This window comes from Chiloscyllium plagiosum, chromosome 5 (assembly GCF_004010195.1).
Source record: "Chiloscyllium plagiosum isolate BGI_BamShark_2017 chromosome 5, ASM401019v2, whole genome shotgun sequence".
Classification (NCBI taxonomy): Eukaryota; Metazoa; Chordata; class Chondrichthyes; order Orectolobiformes; family Hemiscylliidae; genus Chiloscyllium; species Chiloscyllium plagiosum.
In genome coordinates this window covers 87348527-87355636 of record NC_057714.1, presented here as the reverse complement: position 1 = coordinate 87355636, position 7110 = coordinate 87348527, and the positions used below count along the sequence as shown (strand labels likewise).

The following is a 7110-nucleotide window of genomic DNA, read 5'->3' as shown; positions in this document are numbered from 1 at the left end:
GTGGAGTTTGCACGTTCTCCCTGTGTCTGCGTGGGTTTCCTCTGGGTGCTCCGGTTTCCTCCCACAGTCCAAAGATGTGCAGGTCAGGTGAACTGGCTATGCTAAATTGCCCGTAGCGTTAGGTAAGGGGTAAATGTAGGGGCATGGGTGGGTTGCGCTTTGGCGGGTCGGTGTGGACTTGTTGGGCCGAAGGGCCTGTTTCCATGCTGTAATGTAATATATTCTAATCTAGAAGGCAGAAAAAGCCAATTGTTTATTAGCCTTGGGTTCGATTGCAGATGTCTTACCTCTGTGTAACATGGTTTTGGTTCAGGTCCCATTTCAAGGCTAGACTCCAAAATTTGAGACAGACACTCAAGTGCAGTACTGATTGAGTACTGCACTGCTGGGCATACCCTCTTTCAGATGTGATGTAAAGCCAAGGCACGATCTACCTGCTCAGTCGCAATAAAATAATCTGTCGTATTATTTTGAAGGGCAGAGGAGCAAGTCAAGAACAAATTTACTGGAAGCATTGAGCAGAATTTAGTTGAGCCCACCAAAACAGGCATGTTGGGCACGATTTCGTGTGTGGTGTGAAAGTTGGATTCCTGGTGATGGGATGTTAATTACTCTCATTAATGAACACCTGACACAAATTAATCCTGAGCCCATGGAAATCAGTGCTTGCTCACGGATTAAGTGGGATTAATATAGTTCTTGCGTGTCTCCCACTTGGGTTTGGCTCTGTCCCTATTGAGAGTGGTGTGAGGTGTTCCTCTTTGTCAGGATTTCTGTGCTTGATAGAGTGACTCGGCATTGGGAAAGAGGTCCTTTGGAAGCCATCCTCTGTCCTGGCTTGTAATCACCCTTTTCTCTGATCCTCTTCCCGCAACCCCTTCCTGCCTTTTTGCTAGTATCCTAGGATCCAGCAGACAAACAACATTCAGCAGATCTTTGTTGGTGGGAGTTGGACTTTTGCTCACAGCATCCTAAATTCCTTGGAAAGCCGGTTGACAGCACTTAAACTGTATTGGACCTCCTTTCTCCAGTGGGCAACACCTCCATTGTGACAACAATCCTTTACCATCAATTCTGTTTCTCCCTCGACATCCTTAATACTTCAAACATTTGTTTTTGTCAGAATTATCTCTAATGTCCTAGCTAATATTTATACCTCAATCAACCTCACAAATGATTATTTGGTCATTATTTGCTGTTTATGGGAGCTTGCTGTGTGCCAGTTGCATTTCCTACATGTCATCAGCCGTGTGTGTGTGTTATAGAAACACAGAAAATAGATGCAGGAGGAGACAGCTCTTGGTGTCTGCACCACCATTCAATATGATCATGGCTGATCATGCAATCTCAGTATCCAATTCCTGCCCTCTCCCCATTCCCCTTGATTCCTTTGCAAGGGCCACATCCTACTCCCTCTTGAATATATCTAATGAAGTAGCCCCAACAGCTTCCTGTGGGACAGAATTCCACAGGTTCACCACTCTGAGGGAAGAAATTCTTCGTTATCTCAGTCCTGAATGGCTTACGCCTTATTCTTAGACTGTGATCCATAGTTCTGGACTTGCCCAACATTGGGAACATCCTTCCCGCATCCAGTCTGTACAGTCCCATCAGGAGTTTACATGTTTCTAGGAGATCCCCCCCACCACCACCGCCTTCCCATATTCTTTTAAATTCCAGTGAGTACAAGCCCAATGGATCCAGTCTTCCTTATATGTCTGTCCATCTGTCCTGGGAATCAGTCTGGTGAACCTTCACTGGACCCCTTCAATAGCAACAATATGCTTCCTCAGACTAGGAGACCAAAATTGCACATGATACTCAAAGTGTGGCCTCACTGCAGCAAGACATCCTCTAATATGCAACTCCTCTAGGTATGCTTTTACTCTCTGTGAATGTGGTGAGGAGGGAGGTGGGAAGCATGAGTAATTGGGAAGATTGACACCAGTTAGATTCTCATTCCCTTCCTGTCATCTCAGCATTTAGGTTCTGGGTGAGATGATACAGGTCTGACCTTCTCAACCTGACACCAGTGAGACACCAGCGGTCAATTAACACCTAATTGAAGACCTCAATCCACTACTGCCCAATTATTGCCTTCCTGGCAGGTAAGAAAAATGGCTTAAACTTCCCAATGAGGCAAGCATGGCCTCCTGTGACACCTCTGCTTGGCTGACAGCCGCAGGCTGGGTAGGACATCAATAGTTAGGTTGCTGATTGGATCAGAAACTTTCTACATATTGTTTCAGTCCCTGACTGGTGCTGGATCCAGCGAGCTTTCTTTCCGATGGGAAGAGTTAGGGAATTAATCGCCCCAGGTCACCTGACCTCATATTAAATCCTGAGTGCTCTCTCTCTCTCTCTCACTCACTTGCTTTCCCATAAAAGGTTTTGTTTTACTTTTCTCCCAAAAAATTTTCCAGAGCTATCCCAGGTCACCTGACCTCATATTAAATCCTGAGTGCTCTCTCTCTCTCTCACTCACTTGCTTTCCCATAAAAGGTTTTGTTTTACTTTTCTCCCAAAAAAATTTCCAGAGCTATTATTATTTCCACATGCTTAATGCGGTTTTAATCAGAGGAAGTTTAAGCTTCATAATATTATTTCCGTTTGTCAGTTTTTTAAAAAATGAAACCCGAGTTATCTAACCTCCTGCCAATTGTTTTTCAAATCTCAAACAATCATTTGAGTTTGGAATGCTGCTTGATTCTTGAATAATGCAACTTACATTACATGTGCTGGCAGCCAAATCTTTAGTAAATTGGGCAGTAGCAGATCAAGTGATATTCGCCTATATAACCGGAGTAGGCCATTCACTCCCTCAAATCTGCTTCACCATTCAATCAGATCCTTGCTGGTCTATATCTCAACACTATATACAGTTTTACCTCAATGCCCCTTGATACTTTTAGCTACAAAGATCTATTGATCTCAGGCTTAAAGCTTCAATTTGTTCCACATTTTGGTGATGAGGATTCCAGATTTTTACTATCATTTGCACATAAGTGAATCCTGAAAGTCTAGCTCTAAATTTTAAGATTATGTCCTTTCATTTTTGATTTTCCCTTTCGGAGAAATCACTTCATGTCTACTCAAAGAAAGCCTTTATAACTTTTTTTAGGTTAGATTAGATCATTTTCCAGCCCTTTGTACTCAAGGGAATGTAAGTTCTCTTTCTACAACCTGTCTCTATAATTTATACCTTTAAGCACTTATATCATCATTGTATCCCACCCAGTCTAGGTATATTCTTCCAGCAATGTGGTGCAAACATTTGAACAGTTTCCATAGAGGGTCTGACTGAGGCTCTGTGCAAGTAAAGCCACATCTTGCTCCTTTTCATATTCCAGCCCCAACAATGATAAATCACATTATCAAATGATTTATTGAAAGCTCAGCCATCAGCAGCATTAATCTTCTTCATGGTATTGTTAAGCAATAAATTTGAGTATTAGATGTCTGTCATCAGCTTTGGCTGTGTGTGTTTTAACAAAGGGAAAACCATTCTGGTTATTTGTTTTCACAGGCTTAGCAATTCAAGATGTCTGATCCTCGGCATCTGATTCAATATGTTTAGGCAATGATCACATTCAACTATCAAGAATAGAAGCTGGAGAAACCTAGAAGTCGAGTTCCTATACCCAGAACTTTGATTTGCTTTATTAAACATTGGTGGGAACAGAAAATGAATCACTTGAAAGTTCGTGCTCTCATACTTAGTGTAGAGAGTACTTGTATCCATGAGTTGGTAACATATCTTCCTGTGACTTTTGAAATGTCTGTTGTACAAGGATGGCACTGAAGGTGTCAATCTGAACCTCTCCTTGGATGAGTTTTTAGAAAAGTGCTATCAATCAGACATGGATGATGGTGAACGTTGATATGATTACAGGCAATACTGGGTCATAGACTCCCCTACCCCACCCCTACCCTCCACATCTGATAAATAGCAAGATTCTTTTCTGACTGAGTAATCCATTGGCCATAATATATATTCTCCAAGCATTTTTCAGGTACTCTGGAGTTCATTAATTTCATAACTTCAAAACAGATGATGGTGAGGATTAACAAGTAGTTCTGTGCTTTCAAAAACATTTCCTCAGAATCCTGGATGGTATCTGGATAGTTACTGGATAGTTAATATCACTCTTAGATATTGGGAACTGGATAAGTAATTGAAGGATAAAATAAAAACTTAGAGTTATGGGGAGTAGTACTAAATGGATTGACCCTCAAAACAACTGACTTGGACTTACTGGGCTGAATAGCCTCCTTCAGTGATATTTTGATGTGAGATTGTATAATCCTATAAGGGGTAGTGAAGTGATGTGGGTCACTCTTGTACCAGTCCTGCTGACCTTTAAGGAGAAAGTGAGGTCTGCAGATGCTGGAGATCAGAGATGGAAATGTGTTGCTGGAAGGGCTGAAGAAGGGCTAATGCCCGAAACGTCGATTCTCCTGTTCCCTAGATGCTGCCTGACCTGCTGCGCTTTTCCAGCAACACATTTCCATCTGCTGACCTTTAAGGTCAGGGTAATTTCCCATATCATCAAAAGAGAGGCCATCAATGGTCCTGACATCCATTTAATTATAGAAAGGTCACAGTAAAATGGCATGAGACACAAAAATGCCTTCCCCCCCCCCCTCCAATCAATATTTTCCAAAGCTTATTATGGCTGCAGATTAATCAGTTTTAAGGCATTTCTGCCATTTTCTTGGCAAAATGGTGTTACTTTAGATATTTTCTTATCAATCTGTTTAGAGATGGGTGGGTGACTAGGGTGACTAGAATATTTTCAAAAGACAGGTCCATCATGTAACAATGTTAATAGGTGCTTAAATTTAAACAGCCTTAAGGCTTAATTGCTCCAATTCGGATATCTCACAGCTTGAGAGACCAAGTGGCTGAATGGAAGTGGCAAAAGTCTTATCCATGTAATTTATAATGTAGAAAAACATCCATTTCAGCCTCCTCCTGTGCCTCCAGCATCACAGATGCCAATCTTCAGATTCATTCCACATGACAAGAATGGAGGCACTGGATACTGCAAATGCTATGACTCACACCTTTCTGGCAGTGTGAATGACATGTATTACAGAATTTGCTGTGGCCCTAGCCAAGCTGTTCCAATATAGCTACAACACTGGCAACTACTTGGCACAGTGAAAAATTGCAGGTAGATATTCTGTCCACAAAAAGCAGGACCAAATCCAACCCACCCAATGACTTCTATGAGCTACAGATGCTGTAAATCAGAAACAAAAGTTCTGAGGAAGGGTCACCTGACCAGAAACGTTAACTCTGATTTCTCTCCACAGATGCTGCTAGACCTGCTGAGCTTTACCAACAATTTCTGTTTTTGTTCCAACCAATTACTTCAGTTGTTGGTAAAGTGTTGGAAAAGGTTATAAGAGATAGGATTTATAATCATCTAGAAAAGAATAATTTGATTAGGGATAGTCAGCATGGTTTTGTGAAGGGTAGGTTGTGCCTCACAAATCTTATTGAGCTCTTTGAGAAAGTGACCAAACAGGTAGATGAGAGTAAACCAGTTGATGTGGTGTATATGGATTTCAGCAAGGCATTCGATAAGGTTCCCCACAGTAGGCTATTGTACAAAAGGGCTTTTGCCCGAAACGTCGATTTTGCCTGTCTTCGGATGCTGCCTGAATTGCTGTGCTCTTCCAGCACCACTGATCCAGAATATTGTACAAAATGCGGAATTTTGTATAGTTGCAGCATGATATTGCGGTTCTGGAACGCAATCCCTCTACCATTGAAACCTAATACACCGTATGCCTTCTTAACAGCACTATCCACCTGGGTGGCAACTTTCAGGGATCTTTGTACATGGACTCCAAGATCCTGCTGCACATCCACACTGCCAAGAATCTTTCCATTGACCCAAAACTCTGCCTTCCTGTTATTCTTCCCAAAGTGCATCAACCTCACATTTAGCTGCATTGAACTCCATTTGCCACCTCTCAGCCCAATTCTGCAGTTTATCCAAGTCCCCCTGCAATCTGTAACATTCTTCCAAAATTGCTGTAAATCTGGGTACCTTCAGTTACCAAGATCCTACGCTATCCATTCCCTCCCTAAATCTCTCTATTTCCCTGTTCTCTTTTATCATCAAGAAATATGGAGATAGTGCATGGAAAAATGTCATTGGGATAAATTATCAAAATGATCTAATTGAAAGATGGAGCAGACTCCCCAGGCTGAATGGTCCACTTCTGTTGCTATGTTCCTCCTTTTTAATTACTCCAAAACTTATCTTTTTGATCTAGCTTTTGATCACTGAATTGTCCTTATGTGAAGGACATGTGGTCATGAATAAGAACTCAAACTGTTACTTTACATTAAACAAACTGTATTTTTCCACTCACACAAATCAGTGATTTGAACATTCTTCACAGTTATAGGTTTTTACATTAATTCTTCATTCTTATGTCAATATTTTCTGCTCAAGCCACAGTAAGGGCACAATAGCATAGTGGTTATGCCACCGGGCTAATGATAGAGACAGGAGTTCAAATCCCACCATGTAGCAAGTGAATTTAAATTGAACTAATTAAGAGAATCTCAAATTGGAAAGTAAGTAACCCTGAAGCTGCCGGTTTGTGGTATAAATCCACTCAGTTCACTTATCATTAAGGGAAGGAGATCTGTTGTTCTACCTAGATTAGATTCTCTATGGTATAAAAACAGGCCATTTGGTCCAACAAGTCCACACTGACCTTCCGAAGAGTAACCCACCCAGACCCATTCCCCTACCCTATATTTACCCCTGACTAATTTACCTAACACTATGGACAATTTAGCATGGCTAATTCACCTGACCTGCACATCTTTAGATTGTGGAAGGAAACTGGAGAACCAGAAGGAAACCCACGCAAACTCCACACAGACAGTTGCCCAAGGCGGGAATCGAACCTGGGTTGCTGGTGCTGTGAGGCAGCAGTGCTAACCACTGAGCCACCATGCCACCCCAAGGGTGCTGTACCTAAAGATAACTTTTGTGTGACTCTAGACCTACAAAAATGTAGTTGATTCCTAAACATCCTCCAAAATAATATCGTTAAGTTAATAAGTTATATCAAACGACC

General features: G+C 41.7%; 1 long non-coding RNA gene across 1 annotated transcript in view; it reads left to right on the top strand.

Moving 5' to 3' along the window:
* LOC122550074 overlaps nt 1-3674 on the top strand; it is a 64910-nt gene extending 61236 nt beyond the window's left edge. The window contains exons 4-5 of the long non-coding RNA XR_006311736.1: nt 1980-2108; nt 3527-3674. This is a non-coding gene — a long non-coding RNA (uncharacterized LOC122550074). The remainder of the gene's footprint in view (nt 1-1979; nt 2109-3526) is intronic.
* The last annotated feature ends 3436 nt before the right edge of the window (nt 3675-7110 follow it).